This window comes from Rhinopithecus roxellana, chromosome 10, assembly GCF_007565055.1.
Source record: "Rhinopithecus roxellana isolate Shanxi Qingling chromosome 10, ASM756505v1, whole genome shotgun sequence".
Classification (NCBI taxonomy): Eukaryota; Metazoa; Chordata; class Mammalia; order Primates; family Cercopithecidae; genus Rhinopithecus; species Rhinopithecus roxellana.
Window position 1 is genome coordinate 80,988,704 of NC_044558.1, and position 17,536 is coordinate 81,006,239.

General features: G+C 57.3%; 1 protein-coding gene across 1 annotated transcript in view; it reads left to right on the plus strand.

Moving 5' to 3' along the window:
* NCOR2 (nuclear receptor corepressor 2) overlaps positions 1-17,536 on the plus strand; it is a 240,411-nt gene that overhangs the window by 22,197 nt on the left and 200,678 nt on the right. The window contains 1 exon segment of the mRNA XM_030938910.1: positions 9,958-10,004. The gene's annotated coding sequence lies outside the window, so the exon portion shown is untranslated.

Consider the following 17,536-nt stretch of genomic DNA (forward strand, 5'->3'; position numbering starts at 1 on the left):
GTTCCACGCCACTCATCCCCCACCCCCACCCTGGCCACAGAAGCAGGAACTTCCCAGCATGGGGTGGCGCAGGGAATGAGCGTGGCTCACTCTGTGGCGTGTGTGGGGCCACTGGGCTGTTTCAGTTTCTGCTGTGTTTCTTGCTCTGACTCAGGGCCTTGACCCCAGCTGGGCCACTTGGGCTTCTGAACGCCTGCTGAGCTGAGCTGAGCTCACTGGGACATGAGAAAGATCCTGGGCTGCCCTTGCCTGGGGTCCTTGGGCCTTGGTTTTCCCATCTGTGTGGTGGGGGCTTCGAGGGGTCCCGTGTGTCGGTAGGTTGGTGTGGAGGGATTGGGTGTCGACACCAGGGGCTGAAAGCTGGTGGGGACTCATGGGGAAACCTGTGCCTCGGACCCCTCCAGACCAGCGGCTCCTGCAGAGCCCCGCCCATGGAGGATCTGGGTGGGGGGCTGCCTTGTCTCTGGGTGATTCTGTTGTCACTGACCTCTGGCCCCCGCCTGGTGGTCACCAAAGCCTATGTTTCCCCTGGGCCTGCTGCGGAGGTGGGAGGCAGGGAAGGTGGGAGGCAGGGAAGGTGGGCTTATTCATCCTGCCCTCTCATCGTGGCCCCCAGGGGGCCCTGCTTCTGGGTGTTCGAGGTGCTGGGGGCGTTGGTTGGTGTCTCTGTAGGGCTGCAGGCTGGTAAGGGGCCCTGGGGAGGTGGCCTGGTAAATCCCGATGGTGAGCTTCAACTGAGCACTGCTGGGTGCCAGGCTGTAAATTTCTCTTCAGAATAGTCCCTGGCATCATCCCTGTTTTACAGATGGGCACACTGAGGTTCTGAGAAGCAAGGCACCTTCCTCAGGCTTTAAAAAATGACAGCACTAGGGCTGGAGCGGGAGCCAGCCTGATTTTAGCCTAATGTAATTGCCTCCTTTCACCACCAAGGAAACTGCCTCTAAGAAGTAAAGCAGCACACACAGGGGTCGCAGTCTCCTGCCAGGATGCGATGGCTCAGGGATTTGATCTGAGACCCATTTGAGGGCCCCCGGGGACTGTATGTCAGCCCCACTCGTGCCTGGCTGTCCCCTCCTGTGTGTGGGCACTGGCTGAATGATGGAAGCAGGTCCCTCTTGGGAGCGGGTCACGGGTGCTGGGGCTGCGTCCTTGACCTACCCTGGGGCTGCATCCTTGACCTACCCTGGGTCAGGGCTGGTGTGGAGGCAGAGGAGGATGTTCCTGGGGGTGGGGGCAGAGCCTGCTTGTGAGGTGGAAGGTGGGGCGACTGAATCAGTGTGGGCCACCCTCCCACCCTGAATGTCCCCAGGCCCTCGTGACAAATCTCTTTATTTTTATTTTATTTTATTTTATTTTTTTGAGGCGGAGCCTCGCTCTGTCACCCGGACTGGAGTGCAGTGGCCAGATCTCAGCTCACTGCAAGCTCCGCCTCCCGGGTTTACGCCATTCTCCTGCCTCAGCCTCCCGAGTAGCTGGGACTACAGGCGCCCGCCACCTCGCCCGGCTAGTTTTTGTATTTTTAGTAGAGACGGGGTTTCACCTTGTTAGCCAGGATGGTCTCGATCTCCTGACCTCACCATCTCTTGACCCAGCAATTAATTGCTCCTGGCGGATGGTGCCCCCGCCCTCCAGGGAGCCTCTAACGGCCAGACCTTGCTCCTGGGCGGGGAGCCTGGGGCAGAGGCTGGGGAGGGTCCGCAGTGGTTTTTCTGTTCGGCTGCAGATTCGGGGGCCCCCAGGTCGGGCAGCCTCTCTGGGAGAAGCTGGCAACTGACATTCTGGGGCACTTGCTCTGCCTATCTGTGGGGCTAAACCTGAGTTAATTTACAACATACTGTGAGGCAGGTGTTGTGATGTTCCTCTTTTACAGACAGGGTCACTGTGGGGCATAGAGAGGTTTACCGAAGCTTCCGTCTCATCCGGCAGTCCTCGGTGCACCCTTGCCATAGAGGCCCTTCTCATCTCCCGCCCCGCTGGGGCTCCCCGGGCGGGGGGGTGCCGGGCAGAGGCAGTGTCGTTGGTGCTGGCTGACGCTGAGTGTGGACCCCGGTCCTGGGAACTCTCTGGGAGGGCTTTCTTGCCTCACTGCCTCCATCTGCACAGGGGCAGGATGTGGGGCAGTTGTAATAATTAAACGAGCTAATCATCGTAAGGGGCTTAGCATTGTGAGGAGGCAGTGAAACCCTGAGCTTCAGGCCCCTCGGGGCTGTCGGTGCCCATGAGGGTGACGGGACTGGACAGACAGGTGGATGGACAGATGGCCTCCCTGTGCTGCCACGTGGGGCCTCCGTGGCCTCTGGGCCTGGGCTGCGCTCCCTGCCATGTCGTGGCCCGTGCTTGGCCGTGAGCCAGGCTGCTGCCACCCCGAGAGCCCGCGTCCCCCTTCCCTCCCGAAAGCAGTCGATACCCCGGCTCCTTCCTGGCCTCTAATTGCTCCTGCTGGCCGCTGTCTCCGATGGTGGCCTTATACCCCGCAGCGAGGAGATGGGCGGAGAGGTTTCTGGGAAGCCTAGTCCCTGCTAAATCCAGGGTGCTGTTGGGGTGGAGAATGGAGCGGCCCAAGGCAGAGGGTCAGATGCTCGGGGTCCTGCCTCCCCGCCCCTCGCTGGCTGTGTGAGCTGGAGCAGGTGACCCCGTGTGTGTCTGTCTCCCCACCCCTGAAATGGGGTCCGGGCAGTGGAGATGCACATGGCCTTGGCAGGAAGTGAGGACTGTTCTTATTATTGTGATGATCGCTGTCATGGTTTTTGCAGTGGCTCCTCCCCAGTCTCTGTGCTTGGTGTGACTGCAGCCTCCCCTGTTTGGAGCAGACAGGTGGCCCTGGGACTGGGGTGTGTTCCCGGGCAGGGCACAGGATTTCTCCTCAGTCCCCCTCTGGACGGGGCTTCGGCCCATCCCCACCTCCCTTCTGGTCCCACTGCAGGCCCTGATCACTCACATCCATGAGGCCAGCCCCCTTGGCCTTGGTCTGGCGGCCCTTGCCCTGGCTGGTGGAGGAGGGATGGGAGGGAGAGAGGCTGTGACCCCCATCTTCGCCCACTCCCCCGCCCTTGGCTGTTGCAGTCCAGCGGGGACTGAGACCTTGTTGAACTCTGGGTGGCTGCCTCCGCAGCTTCCAGGAGAGCTGGCGCGGGGCGGGCTGCCCCGGCTGTCACTAGAGAAGGAAAACAAAATATCCCCGCGGGTTCTCAATGGAAGGACTGCAGAGCCTGCCTCCCTCCCACTCTGGCTGGCTGGGCTGCTGGCTACCACAGGAACGGAGACCAGGTGACACCACTGCAGGGGACAGGGGAGGCTCCTTGTTCACCCCGTGTGGGAAGATGTACCTGGTGGACCCTGGCCAGCCCTGGGAGGGCGGTGAGCCGCCTTCACGTCTCAGGGCACCTGGGTTGTGCTGTGCCGGAAGTTCCCAAACTCTACCCTGCAGGGAAGGCTTCTGGGGGTCATGCCTGCCCCTTGGGGGCCAGGGTCTGATCTGTGGGTCTGCAGGGTCCAGTTTAGAGCTTCTGCAGAGCATGCCCTGAGGCTGGCTCATGCTGGCCTGGCAGGTTCCTAGGGCCTGGGGCGGGCCCTGAGCGTCTTGGCCTCGGTGCCCAGTACAGAGGTGGCCTGGAGTGGAGCCTGGCTGCTGTCGCCCACCTCGCCCGTCTCTGTGGGCACTGTGGGTGTTCGGTCAACACCCGTTCTTCTCCCTCCTGGAAGATGCCCCTCCTGTGGCCCTGCTGAGGGTGTGGCTGTTGTGGCCGGTGTAGCCACTGCTCAGGGGAGGCTGGGCTGAAAGGGAGGATTTGTACTGAGCCCTGGGCTTGAGTAATCATGGGTCCTGGAGGCACAGGAGCCCCAAGGCAATGGCCCACCCTGTTCCTGTGGCTGCCGCATTTCTGGTGGGAAAGGTGCCAGAGTCCAGACACCAAGCTGGAGCCCCACAGTTCTGATCCTCCATGCAGGAAGAGGTTGAGGCTGGGTCTGGAGAGGGCAAGAGGTTGATGCCTCCATGGAGCCCTCAGGGATTGACCCTAAGGCGTCCTCGCTGGCCCTGCCCCACACTGTTCCTACTCAGTTATGTGTTCCATTGGAGCATGTGGCTCCCCTCCTGTGGCCAGGAACACAGCACCCATCCCTCTCCAGCTCTCCACACCCCCCCCCACCAGCTCTCCACTCCCTATCCCCCTCTAACTCTCCACTCCCCATCCCCCTTCAGCTCTCCACCGCCTCCCCCTCCAGCTCCCCACTCCCCATTCCCCTCCACCTCCACTCAGCATCCTCCTCCAGCTCCACTCTCCCTCCTCCAGCTCCATCCCCACTCCCCTCCATCTCCACTCCCCACCCGCTCCATCTCCACTCCCCATCCCCTTCAATCTCCACTCCCCATACCCCCCCATCACCACTCCCCATCCCTCACCATCTTCACTCCCCATCCCTCTCCAGCTCTCTGCTCCGCACCTGACTCCATCTCTTCCCCCATCCCCCTCCATCTCCACTCCCCATCCCCCTCCATCTCCGCTCCACATCCCCTTCCAGCTCTCCACTCCAGATCCCCCTCCATCTATACTCCCCATCCCCCTCCATCTCCAGTCCCCATCCCCCTCCATCTCCAGTCCCCATCCCCCTCCATCTCCAGTCCCCATCCCCCTCTAGCTCTCCACCCCCTCCCCCTTCAGCTCTCCACTCCCCCTCCCCCTCCAGCTCTCCACTCCCCATCCCCCTCCAGCTCCACTCTCCATCCCCCTCCAGCTCCACTCCCCATCCCCCTCCAGCTCTCCATCCCCAGCCCCTTCCATCTCCTCTCCCCATCTCCCCTCCCCATCTCCCTCCATCTCCACCTCCATCTCCCTCCAGCTCCACTCCGCATTTCCCTCCAGCTCCACACCCCATCCCCCTCCATCTCCACTCCCCATCCCCTTTCATCTCCACCCCCATCCCCCTCCATCTCCACTCCCCATCTTCCTCTAGCTCTTCACCCCCCATCCCCCTCCAGCTCTCTACTCCTCATCCCCCTCCATCTCTTCACTCCCTGTCCCCCTCCGTCTCTTCCTCCATCCCCCTCCATCTCCACTCCCCATCCTCCTCCAGCTCTACTCCCCATCCCTCTCCAGCTCTCCACCTCCATCCCCCTCCAGCTCTCCTCCCCAGCCCTCTCCAGCTCTCCACGCCCCAGCCCTCTGGCTGCCCCAGCTTCTCTAATCCTCTGAGCTGGTTCCTGCCCCTGGGCCTTTGCACAAGCTGTACCTTCTGCCTGGAGTGCTCTTTTTTCCTTCCTTATGGACAGCCAAGCTGTTCTGTGCTTGGCTCCAGTGTCTCCTCTTGAAGGAGGCCCTCCCTGCCCCCCCTGCCCTCCCTCCCAGCACTGCAGGGTTGCCATGGTTTATGTCTGTCACTCCAGGGGCCACTCTTTGCAATCATCTTGCTCACTCATGGTGTACTGGAGGGCGTTCGGGTGTGGGTATGTGTGACCTCGGGCCCTAAGGCGCTCATCTTTTGTGTTTACAGTCACGCCCCTGTACCTGGCAGGCAACAGGGGTGTGTCCCTTCTGAAGGTTGATGGTGTCCTGGTGGAGGCGGGTGAAGCTGCCTCCGGGTTTGAATGTCGGCTGGCTCCGTCTCTTGCAGCTGTGTGGCCTTCGGTGGTGGCTTCCCATCTCTGAGTGTGGCGAATGGATGAGTCAGGTTGGCCTCTGTGGCTGGGGTGAGCCAGGCAGGCTTCCTGGAGGAGGAAAAGATGGTGCTTGTGCTGGTTCCAGCAGGGTAGAGAGCAAGGTGAGGGTGTGTTTGGTGGAGTTGAGGGCAAAAGCCAATGCCAGGAGGTGGGCCTTATAGGGCTTGTTTGGGAGCTGACAAGGGGGGCGGTGGCAGGTGGGGGCAAGTCTCAGCCTGTGGGCCGTGAGTGGTCACAGTGGGCTTGGCAGAGGGGAGCCTTGGAACCGGTCCTTGCTCCTCCCCGTGCATCTGCTTTGCTGGGAGACGAGCCTGGCCAGCCCCAGGGGTGCGAGGATGGAGGCCTGGCCCTTCCCACAGCTGCGGGTGGACTGAGCCGTCGGCTTCAGAGAAAGGTGGGTGCCCAGGTTCCCCCAGCCTGGGAAGGTGAGGGTGAGTGAGGGGGAGCGTGGGAGCTTGCTGGGGGGCAGTGAGCGTATAGGAGCGTGGGGGGGACGCCGCGCGGGGAGGGCCCGCAGAGCTGGCCAGTGGACCTGGGCCTGAGCTGGAATGTGTGTGGGTGGCCCCGAGCCAGTGAGCGTGAACCAGGTGTGAACGAGCATGAACTAGGTGTGAACGTGTGAATATGAGTGCAGCAGAGTGAGCAAGTTCTACTGTGGCCTTGAGCAAGTGAGTGGCAGGTGTGAGCACAGGGAAGCGTGAGACAGTGAGTGAGACCCACCGCTGTGGGGCTGAGCTGGGAGACGCCTGGCCTGGGAAGCCCTGACAGGTGCAGCAGCCAGGGAGGCATGGGGCCCGGTCCACACTGTGGCCCACACTGCGCACGCCCTGGCCGCTCACGGGCAGCCTGGGCTGGAGCAGCCTCCGCCCCATGCTGCCAGCCCTGTGCCCTGGTGCCCTGGCTCCCCATGGCTCAAGCACTTGACCCTGGGTTTGGATTCCCACTCACTCCCTTCCTTGCCATGTAGCCTTGGGTGAGTCCTCCCTCAGAGCAGCAGTTTCCTGGCCAGGAGCACGGGATGACCGTGTCCCTGAAAGGGTCCTGTGCAGGAAGTGGATGTTGTCACCCTCTCCTTCCCTCTCCCACCAGCTCTGCCCAGGGTCGGAGGGGAGGGGCGGGCCTCTGATTCTCACCATCCCTTGCCTGCCTTTCGGACTCTAATGTGCAATGCTCTCCATGCCGGCCCCTCTCCCACCTCGCTGCGCCCAGCCTGGGCTGCCCACCACATCACTCGCCCAGACTGGTACAGTGACCTCTCCCTTGGCTGTGGTTTCCGCCCTCACCCGCACTCCATGACTGGATGCATCTCCACTTTGGAGTGGGACCTTGCCCCTCTGCAGCCTTCATAACACTCCTAAGGCTCTCTGCTTTGGAGAGAAAACCTGTCTGCAGAACCCTGCGTGACCCGCCCCTGCTGCCTCCAGCCCTCCCCTCTCTTCCTCTCCCGCTAGCTCTGCTCCAGCCAAGGCCCTGGGTTCCTTCCCACCTCAGCCCAGCGCTCGCTGCCCCTTGGCCCCTCAGTCATCTCCCTGGATTCCTGCCAGTGTGACAGGTTGCCTCTCCTGGGAAGTCCCTGCCGAGTTTTCTAAATTGGGAACCCCTCTTTGGACCTATGTGTCACTCCATCACTGCTGGGAAATTCCCTGTTTCCCCCTCGACAATGTGACCCTGGGGCCAGCCCCCACTGGCCTTGACCCCGTGCCACTGGGACACCCTGGGACTCTGTCTCTTGGGGATTGCAGGCTGAGCTGGCTGGGGTTGGGAGCAGGTTAGGAGAAGATGGGATCTGATCTCCCAGCTGTCCCTCCCTGGTGGAGGTTGAGAGCTTCTTGGTGCCCGGGGAGAGCGCCTGCCAGGCCTGGCTCTGCCCTAGCCCATGACGGGACGTGCTGCAGGTGTCTGGCCACCGATGCTTCCGGGAGCTGGGGAGGGCGGCTGTGAAGATGTGCCCGGGCCCTCCCTGTTTCCAGCCTTCCCGCAGGGCCTGTCTCTGGAGCTGACGCAGATGGCAGGACCGAGTGCCAAGCCTGGGGGCATCGTAGTGAAAAAAGCGCTTAAAAAAGAAAAAAGGGCAGGAAAGAAGCCGCTGGCTTGTCCCCCTGTGAGCTGCCCGCAGCTGCCCTTTCAAAGGCTCCCTCCTTGGGGCCTGAGGGCCTGCCAGGCGCTGGAGAGGGCTGGCCTCTAGGAGCTTGGCTGCCAGCCCCTGGGTGGGGGTAGGAGCCATGTCCAGCAAGAGCTGAGCACTCGAAGTGGCACACACTGGCGCTGAGGACACTTCACGCTCACAGCATTCCTGTGGGGTCAGCGTTGTTTAAATCATCATTTCCATTTTAGAGACGGGCAATCTGAGGCTCAGAGGGGTGAAGTTGCTCGTTCCAAGTTGCACAGCTAGGAGGGGGTAGAGGCCAGATTGGCACCTGGGGAGCCTGGCTTCAGAGCTTGAGCACTACACACAACTGCCCCCGGCCTTGTGGGAGTGAGCAGCCCTAGCCCCGCCAGTCCCCATCCCTCAGCTTTGGCACGGGGTGGAGAACAGGTTTCCCAGAGGCCCACTTGAGACTGACCCTGTCCAGTGCTCTGCCCGCCATACTATTTTTTACTTGTTCTTTTCATGCAGAAGTTAACACGATAAAGAATGCATAAACCCCTCGGTGCAAATTAGCGAACAATTATAAAGGGGTCACCTTGTAGCTACGGGCTGCCTTCTCCCCAGAGGTGATTGGCGTCCTAACTTTTGTGGGAATAACATTCTTTTTGTTGTATTTCATGACCTCTGCAGGTCTCTGTACAAATGTGAAAGTTGTTTTGTCTTCCCCAGAATCCTATCATGGAACCACAGAGTCTGCAGCCTTAAATCTGGCTTCTTGGACACAGCCTGAGTCTCAGATTCCTCCCCGTGGTTCTGTGTATCTGCACTTTGTTCTTCTTGATTGCAGAGTCATGTGGTGTGGATGCAGAGTCATGTGGCGTGGATGCACCACTGTTTGTTCATCCATTCACCTGTCGATGGACCGCTGGGTTGTTTTCAGTTGTTCTGCGATTGTGCATAAAGCTTCAGTGAACATTCGTGCGTGAGTCTGTGTGGCTGTTTTCATGTCTGTCTGATAAAGACCTAGGAGTTGAATTACTGGGTCATACGGCAAGCATGTGTTTAACTATAAGAAATGGCCAAACTGTTTTTGCAAAGTAGTTGCTCCATTTTGCATCCCGTCGGCAATGGGTGAGGGTTCCAGGCGCTTCTTCTTCTCACCAGCACTTGATGTTGTCTCTTTCATGTTTGCCATCCCCATGGGTGAGCAGTGGTCTTTTGTGGTGTTAACTGCCCTCTCTTAAGGACTGATGACATTGGGCATCTTTTCGTGTCTCACTGGCCATGTGTATATACTCTTTGGTGAAGTGTCTGTGTTGTCTTTTGCCTGTCTGCTGCTGGGTTGACTGGCTCATATTGATTTATGGGTATCCCCTCTGTATTCTGGATACTAGCTGTCATTTCACTATTTTTGGCTTTGTATGGTAACTCAGAAATTCTTAAATGAGGCTGGGCACAGTGGCTCACACCTGTAATCCCAGCATTTTGGGAGGCCAAGGCAGGAGGATTGCTTGAGCCCAGGAGTTTGAAACCAGCCTGGGCAACATGGTGAGACCCTGTCTCTACAAAAAAAGACAAAAATTAGCTGGGCATGGTGGCAAGCATCTGTAGTCCCAGCTACTTAGGAGCCTTAGGTGGGAGGATCGCCTTAGGTTGAGGCTGCAGGGAGCCATGACTGCACCACTGCACCCCAGCCTGAGTGATAGAGTAAGACTGTATCCAAAACAAAAACAAAAACACTCCAAAATACCAACCAAACAAAAATAAATTCTTGTATGAGAATAGTAGACACCCCCTCCCCCGACACCATCCTTCAGGTGTCGGTCGACCCATCTGCCTGTTTGTGGGGTCCTCTGGGTAGGTAATGGGGCAGTTTCCCAGTAGCCTAGCCATGTGGCCCTGGACCCCTTGGTGGTCTTGCCAGAGTGTGGACTGCCTTTAAATCCACAATCTGGGATCAAATCACAGCTCCGTCACTTCCCCTTTCTGAGAACTTGGGCATGAGATTTGATTGTCTGAGCCTCAGTCTCCCTCTCTGTCAAATAGGTAGCAGTACCTGCCTCACAGGGTTGTCATGGAGAAATACTTGGCCTAGTGCTTACGATGCATGGGCCCTGACGCAGACATGGTCTTTTTTCCCTGCACATTGAGGTCGTCATGCCAAACTCCATACATGCGATGTCAAGTAACGAAACCCATGTTTTCTCCACAGGTCTCCCTGAGTCTTTGAGGACACAGCCTTGCTGGAGGCAGTTTCTGGTAGGTTCATGTCTGTCTCCACTTAGTGTCCCCAGGAGGTTCATCCTGCCTGGACCTTCTCGCAGGAAGGGGGTCTGGAATTACTTGGAGCCAGGTTCGGCCTGGAGTGTGTGGTGGGGGCCTCGGGGGGCGTGTGGGGTCTGGCATATCAGAGCTGTCCAGTGCAGCGAGCAACTAGGGCAGTTTGCGGGGTCCCCCGGGGACAGGCTCTTTCCTGGCTGAGTTGGTGCGGTGATTTTTTGATGACGCCTGAGAGATGGGAGGGTCTCTGACAGTGTCAGTGTCAGGAGGGTGGGTTTCCCTGGGCTCCGGGGTTCTGGGTCATATTGCTTTTGTGCTTTGGTGGTGGGCCTGCAGGTTTGGCCAGGGTGGGGCCTGTGGATGGGCCCAGGTGTTTGGGTGTTGGGTGCCGGAGGAAGCCCTCAGGCTGAACCACCACTGTGGTCCCTGAGCCCAGCAGGCAAAGAGGTGGCCTGGGTCCCAGTCTTGTCACTGCTACTTCTGTGCTGGGCACCGGGGCCAGGTTGCTTCATCTCTCTGTATCTCTGTCTCTCCATCTGTAGACTGGGGAGCAGTAACAGTTTCCCCTTGTAGGGTTGCTGTGATGATTAACGCTCATAGAGAGCAGTGCCTGGCCAGAGAAGGTCCTCACGAGTCATAATCACAGGTCATGCTTTTCACATGTCGCACCATTTCGTGACCCTCACAGCAACACTCCAGAATGGGTGCTTAGCCTCATTTTACAAGTGGGGAAACTGAGGCACAGCTTGGTCACCTGTCCCAGATCTTTCAGCTGGAACCAAAGAGCCAGAAGCAAAGAACCCCTTCTCACCCTTCCCAGGGAATCCAGCAAGTTTTCCCTGGAATGCTCATTTCCCAGCCAGGCAGACGGTCGCCGAGGGCATTGCCGGGCTCGTGCACATGGAGGCTCGGGCACACGGCGGGCACACAGCGTGTTCTGGCTTATCACAGGCTGCTGTCAGGAGATTTCATTCTTGTTCCAAATACAGTCATGTGCTGCATAACGACATTTTGGTCAACAGTGGACCGCATATATGACAGTGGTCCCATAAGATTATAATGCCACTTTTTTTTTTTTTTTTTTTTTGAGACAGAGTCTTGCTCTGTTGCCCAGGCTGGAGTGCAATGGCGTGATCTTGGCTCACTGCAACCTCTGCCTCCCAGGTTCAAGCTATTCTCCTGCCTCAGCCTCCTTAATAGCTGGGATTACAGGTGTGTGCCACCATACCTGGCTAATTTTTGTATTTTTAGTAGAGACGGGGTTTCGCCATGTTGACCAGGCTGGTCTTGAACTCCTGACCTCAAGTGATCCTCCTGCCTCGGCCTCCCAAAATGCTGGGATAACAGGTGTAAGCCACCATGCCCGGACAATACCACATTTTTACTGTTCCTTTTCTATTCCTTTGAATTATTCCTTTCTATTACTGTTCCTTTGGATACACAGTGTACCACTGGGTTCGAGCAGCCTGTGGGAGTCAGTCCAGCCACACACCGTACAGGTAGCCTGGGAACCACAGGCTACACCACCATTGTCCAATCTTTTGGCTTCCCTGGGCCACATTGGAAGAACAATTGTCTTGGGTCACTCAGAAAATACCCTAGCACTAATGATAGCTGATGAGCTAAAAAAAAAAAAAAATCACAGAAAGGTCTCATAATGTTTTCAGAAAGTTTACAAATGTGTGTCAGGCCACATTCAAAGGCATCCTGGGCCGGGGTTGGATGAGCTTGGATGACACCACACAGCCTGGGTGTGCAGCTGGGAGACAGACTATGACCGAAAGTCAGTAAGTCCAACGCTTAGCGAGTCTAGCACCGGACTGAGGAACAAGCCGTGAAGGGGTCTGGGGAGCGTGTGGGTGGGCTGGAGTTTGCAGTTTCAAAGTGGGGGTCAGGGTGGGCCTCCCTGAGAAGCTGGCCCTTGAGCGAAGACCTTTAGGAGGGGAGGAAGGGAGCACGTAGGTATCTGGGGGAAGGGTGACTCAGGCCGAGGGAACAGCCCTGCCAAGGCACCGAAGCGGCTTGGAATGAGCCTCTCGGGTTGTGGGATTCTGAGTTACTTGGGGGGAGTTTTCCTGGGGGAGGCTTCTTTCCTTTGTCCTGAGCCTTTGGGGACCTCCCACTGGGCAGGAGGGGAGATCAGCCCTGCAGGCCATCTGCTTCCTGGGGCTGGGCCTTGGGCCCTAAGCCCTGGGCCTCACAACCAGGTTCATCTTGGAGAGAGGGGGAAAGAGGAGTGGGATTTGGAGGGGAGGGGAAGGAGGAGTGGGATTTGGAAGGGGGGGAAGGAGGAGTGGGATTTGGAGGGGAGGGGAAGGAGGAGTGGGATTTGGAAGGGGGGGAAGGAGGAGTGGGATTTGGAGGGGAGGGGGAAAGAGGAGTGGGATTTGGAAGGTGGGGAAGGAGGAGTGGGATTTGGAACGGGGGGGAAGGAGGAGTGGGATTTGGAGGGGAGGGGAAGGAGGAGTGGGATTTGGAGCGGGGGGAAGGAGGAGTGGAGTTTGGAGGTAGGGGAAGGAGTAGTGGGATTTGGAGGGAAGGGGGAAGGAGGAGTGGGATGGTGGCCGTCCCTCACAAGGTGATGAGCTCAGCAGGGCTTTCTGCCTAGGCTCAGGGGGCTTTGAAGTTGGAAGGAAAGTGGCCTGGCCTGGGCTGTTTTTCCTGGCCTCCTCCTCCTCTGCCTCTCTGTCCCCCATCCATCGGCGTCTCCGTCTCCAGCCTAATGGGGAGCCTTCCTCCTGTGGCTGAGTTATCTGCTTGTCATGCCAGTGGCCCATCCGAGGACGATAAAAGGGCTTTTTGTCTGCAAGCACTTAGCTTCCTCCGCCGGGGCGATCCATCACATCTGAGGGAGGCCGGGAAGGCAGACAGACGGTGGAGTGGGGCCTCCTTCTCCCCTGCTGAGGGAACCTGATGCTCCCAGGAGCCCCCTTGCAGGACCCAAGTGGCTCCTCAGCCTGAAGGCAAGGCCTGTCTGGGGGCCAGCAGGGGTGAGTGGGAGCAGGGCCGTGGGGGCACATTGAGGCAGGCAGATGCTCTGTGTTCCCCTCGCAGAGGACAGATGCTGTCCAGATGCCCTGCGCCGCAACACCCACTTGGCAGCTCTGTGGGGTGCCTCTGGGACCCTCCACGCTGGGGGTGGGGGAGTGCAGCCTTTTCTGCGGAAGAACCCTGATGGTAGAAGGGGGGATGGGGGAGATGAGGGGGGACAGACGTCGGGGCCAACACTGGCCATGCATGCACGTATGTCATCCCCCGGTTAAACACTTTGTGGAATTACCTCCTTAAATCTCAGAGTGACCCTGGAGGTGGGCAGCCTCCTTATCCCCCTTCTCCAGATGAGGAAACTGAGGCACAGGGAGGCAATGTGGTGTCCCTAGGGTGCAGTAGCAGAGGGAGGACTTGGCCCCAGGCTCCCAGCGGCACTCTTCCCTGCGGACCTAGGACCTTAGAAGGGGGCTGCGGGAGTCCCTGGCCCCGAAAGTGGGTTCCCCATGACTCAAAGCTCTGTGAGTGATTCTTCAGCTGGGAGTGGGGTGGGGAGGTGGGCGTCTGGGATCGTCTATACATCAGGGTGAGGGGTCAGGTGTGGGTGGGGGCTGGGGTCTCGGGGTACCCTGGGCGGGTGATCAGGGACACCAAAGATGTGTGTGGGGAGGTTCTAGGGCCCTGGCCCAGTGGGATTTTGCCTCTTGGGGGCTCTGAGAGGACCAGCCTTATCCCCAGTTGGACGGGGCCCTGGGCCCTTCTTGGGTGGGGAGGAGAGCAGTGGAGGTCCCCCTGCCCTTCCCTGTCTGCCATCCTCCTCCCTCTCCTTCCCAGCCTGGATGCTAAGCCCTGGGCAGGGGCTCCCTGCAATCCCTTCCTCCCCTCCCCCTTCCTTCCTGCTCCCTACCCCTCCTTCTCCTCCTCCCTCCTTCTCCCCACAGGCCACCCTCAAATGACAGCAATTAATGGTGCCTGTGATGGCGGGCTGAGAGGAGGAGGCTGACAGTTGAGTGTGTGTGCCTGCGGCCGCCCGCTAATCGGGCCCGGGGGATGCCCCTCCTGCTGTTGGCTCCAGGCGCCTGCCCCGCCATCACTCAGAGGGGAGCAGGAGTCCTGGACAGGCCCGCGGGAGCTGGTGCAGAGCCCCTATCCTGCAGCCCCCTCCCTGTCCTTCTATTATTACTATCATTTTCTTTTATAAATGGGTGGGCTCTGGCTGGACTCTTCTTCAGCATGAGTTGGTGGATGCCTCCCAGACATCCTTCTCCTGAAATGACCTCGCATGTGCCCATGTTGTCCTCAGGGCCAGCCATCCCCACGAGGCCCCATCCTTTTGTCCCTGCTTCCCTAGGAGGGGCGGGTTGGGTGGAGCCCAGGAACCGTGTCCTGGGTGGACAGCAGGCATCAGTTAAATGCCCCGGCCTGAGTCCTCGGGTCCTGGGGGCAGCTATCTGAGCCCAGAGCCTTGTCTGGTGGGGTGGGGAAGTGTGTTGTGTTTGTCAGGGTTACAAGAATCCTGGCCAGCTCTGTCCACACTGGGCCTGGTGCTTGACAATTTGTCACTTGGCAGCAGCAATAATGAAGCCCCTCGTGTATGCTGGGGCCTGCACTTGGTACGTTCACTTTGGTTCATTTTACTTGCAGTTTTCTGAGGAGTGTGGTATTTCTCACCTTGCTTTTGTAGAGGGGGTAACTGAGGGGCAGAGAGGCAAAGTGATTTGCCCAAAGGGCCGCAGTGCCCTAAATGACCTAGCTAGCATAGGACAAAGCTGGGGTTCAACCCGGACCCAAACTGTCCAATGCTCATACATCAGGGGCCTTTGGGAAACTTGAGGGCCAGTTTAGGAACCAGCAGACTGATTTAGAAGTGAGGAAATAGTCCCTGGGCACTGGGAATGGAGTGAGTAGTGTTAATATGTGCATCTCTTTCCCTGTTACACTTAAGATCATCTTCATTGAAATATAATTAACCTATAATGATACACCCATTTTAAGGGTTCAATGCATGAGTTTTGACAAATGTAAACATTTGTGTCACCTCCACAATCAAAATCAAGTGTTTCTGTCCCCTCTAAATCCCCACCAGTCCCTTGACACTAAATCCCTAGCGCCCCCTCCCTGCCCCTGACTAGAGGTACCCACTGATCTGCTGTTACAGAAGCTTTTAACTCTTCTAGAATTTTTTAATAAAATTATCCCCAGGTATGTACTTCTTTGTGTCTCGCTTCTTTCACTCTGCATAACCCGTGTTGCTCATGTATCAATTCATTCTCTCTCATGGATAAGTAATATTCCATTGTGTGGATATATTACAGTTTATCCATTAATCAGTTGATGGACATCGAAGTTTCCAGTTTTTGGCTGTTGGGAATAAAGCTGCTCTGAACACTCTTGTGTCACACAAGTCTTTGTGTGAACATGTTTTCTTTTGTGCGAATATCTAAGTGTTGGGTTGCTAGGTCACGTGGTAAATGTGTTATTTTAGTTTATAAGAAACCACCAGCTGTTTTCTAAAGTGGCTGTCCCATTTTGCATGCCCACCTGCAGTGGATGAGAGTTCCAGTTGTTCCACATCCTTGCCAGCACTTGCTACTGTCAGTCTTTTAATGTTAGCCGTTCCAGGAGACCCTAATGCACTTTCGATTACGTTTTTCAGCTTTTGCTGCCTTTTGGGCAAAGCTGTGGTTCTGTGTTTTGATTTTATGTGTTCGGCCAGCTGGTGGGGTCTCCTGGATGGGGGGAGATAATCACATGTCTGCCAGCGCTACTTTGTCTTTTCCTTTCTAGTCTTTATGCTGTTGACTGACTGCTTCTCTTCTGATTGCAGTGGTTGAGACCACAGTGCAACGCTGGATGGCACCAGTTGGGGTTTTTGGGGTTAGTTAGCTGTGAGTGTTGTTCTTTTTTGTTTTGTTTTGTTTTGTTTTGTTTTGTCTTTTTTTTTTGAGGCAGAGTCTTGCTCTGTCGCCTAGGCTGGAGTGCAGTGGTGCCATCTCAACTCACTGCAACCTCTGTCTCCTGGGTTCAAGCGATTCTCCTGCTTCAGCCTCCCAGGTAGCTGGGATTACAGGCATGCACCACCACGTCTGGCTACTTTTTATATTTTTTTTTTAGTAGAGACAGGGTTTTGCCATGTTGGCTAGGCTGTTCTTGAACTCCTGACCTCAGGTCATCCGCTTGCCTTGGCCTCCCAAAGTGCTAGGATTAGTGAGTGTTGTTCTCTTTTTTTTTAGTCGGAGTTTTGCTCTTGTTGCCCAGGCTGGAGTGCAATGGCGCGATCCTGGCTCAGCGCAACCTCCGCCTCCCAGGTTCAAGCGATTCTCCTGCCTCAGCCTCCTGAGTAGCTGGAATTATAGGCACGTGCCATCACGCCCAGCTAATTTTGTATTTTTAGTAGAGACGGGGTGTCTCTATGTTGGCCAGGCTGGTCTCAAACTCCTGACCTCACGTAATCCGCTCACCTTGGCCTCCCAAAGTGCTGGGATTACAGGCATGAGCCACCATGCCCGGCGGTGTTGTTCTTAACACTCATCTTACAGATGAGGAAACTGAGGCTCTGACAGGTCAGGTGACTTCCATTCCGACAAGAAATGAAACTCATGACTCTGAGTTGTGTGCCCTTCCCCTCCTTCAGGCTGGGAGACGCCAGCTCCGTTTGTTGCAGTGATGTGTTTGCCAGTCCAGAGGGTCATGCCAAGAATTGGTGGCTGGCTGGGGCCAGGACCACCCGTCTTTTTCCTAGGGTTTCCTCTGCTGGAGAGATGAGGGTGTGGAGGCTACGCTGTGCCTTCCGGGTCAAGCACTGTCCTTTGGCACTGAGCACTGTGAATGTCAGGCATTGGCTCTGCCGAGGGTCTCCCTTGCTCAATCCTGTTGTCTTGGGCAAAACCACACCTGCCTTCCTGGGAGCTATTTTGGGGCAAGGGAGGAGCATGACATATAGAAGCCCAGGAATGGGCTGGGATGAAAGAGGGGGCCTCCTTCTCCTTTTTCCTTGCCTGAGGGGTGTCAGCTAAGATGACTTTTCGGGGAAGGAGCCCCGTAAATTAAATAAGCAATCCCGTAAATAAATAAGTAATGAAGTTAGTGGGGTGCCTAATTACATCAGATTCATCATTGTGGATGGATGCCTGCCCGATCATTATACTTGTTTTTAATCTTCGGCTCTGACATGTGTCTCATAGTCATCCCCACCCCAGCTGGAGGGAGGAGGTGGGGAGGCGTGCTGTAGGGGCTCCCAGAGAGCCTTGGTGGTGGTGGTGGTGGTAGTACGGGGGCGGGGGGGGCGGTCCCTGGAGGGTTGTTTCCCCAGTCTGCCTGTTTATGGCAGTCGTGGACGGGATGACGAGGTCTTTTCCCCAGTGAAACCTCAGGAGGCCTCGGGCCATCCTGATTCAGCAAATCCCTCAACAGGCCTTGCTGAAGGGTAGATGACCAACACGGTGCCCTGCACAGATGCGGCCACAGCACACATAGCACACCCTAGAGGGCGAGGCGGGGAGGATGCGGGCCAGGGCAGACAA